The sequence below is a fragment of the Mustelus asterias genome, chromosome X (assembly GCF_964213995.1).
Source record: "Mustelus asterias chromosome X, sMusAst1.hap1.1, whole genome shotgun sequence".
NCBI lineage: Eukaryota > Metazoa > Chordata > Chondrichthyes > Carcharhiniformes > Triakidae > Mustelus > Mustelus asterias.
This window is the reverse complement of record NC_135834.1, coordinates 4,944,260-4,945,232: the sequence shown is the minus strand read 5'-3', so window position 1 is coordinate 4,945,232 and position 973 is coordinate 4,944,260. Positions and strand designations below refer to the sequence as shown.

At 49.8% G+C, this 973-nt stretch overlaps 1 pseudogene; it reads right to left on the bottom strand.

Annotated features, from left to right (window-relative positions):
- LOC144481845 (transcription factor Sp5-like) overlaps positions 1-767 on the bottom strand; it is a 6,668-nt pseudogene extending 5,901 nt beyond the window's left edge.
- Between the last annotated feature and the right edge of the window lie 206 nt (positions 768-973).

The window sequence follows — 973 nt, the reverse complement described above, 5'->3', positions numbered from 1 at the left end:
AACCTGTGTCCTCTCGTAGCAGACATTTCCACCCTGGGAAAAAGCCTCCGAGAGTCCACCCGGTCTATGCCTCTCAACATCTTATATACCTCTATTAGGTCTCCTCTCATCCTTCGTCTCTCCAAGGACAAAAGACCGAGCTCCCTCAGCCTATCCTCATAAGGCATGCCACTCAATCCAGGCAACATCCTTGTAAATCTCCTCTGCACCCTTTCAATCTTTTCCACATGCTTCCTATAATGAGGCGACCAGAACTGAGCACATAATACCCTGAACTCTTGGGACACTCGGGTGCCATTTAGCATGGCCAATCAACCTAACCTGCACATCTTGGAGTGTGGGTGGAAACTGGAGCACCCGGAGGAAACCCACGCAGACACGGGGAGAACGTGCAAACTCCACACAGACAGTGACCCAAGCCGGGAACCAAACCTGCAATCCTGGTGCTGTGAGGCATCAGTGCTAACCACTGTGCCACCCCCAATTTCCTTTCGAAAGCTACCATTGTATCTACTTCCACCACCCTTTTAGGTAACGTCTTCCAGATCACCTCAAAGAAGAAGAATCTAATTTCCCCTCTGGTTTTTTGCTAATTACCTTTCAAAAATCAGCCAGATCCTCTGCATTTTGGGTTAGTACCTGTACCCATAAGCTCTGCTGGAGATGCACACGTGTGGATCAGACGGGGACAGCAATAGGCCGTGATAGCCTAACATTTCGTGCTCCCCGACTCCCGCATGAATGATGTAAAGTCCTGGGGGACACATCTCGACAGTACCCCAGAGCAAAGCTAAAATTTGAACAGCATTGGGTCAGTATCGCAATGGGCAACCCATTTAGCAACTGTGCGGTTGAGGGGGGGGGGGGGGGGGGGGGGGGGTGTCAACATGGATCCAATACCGCAACAAATAAAATAAGCCTTCTATGAGTGTGCAGATCGGATATTGTGTGGATGGGATATCATGCTGTAAAA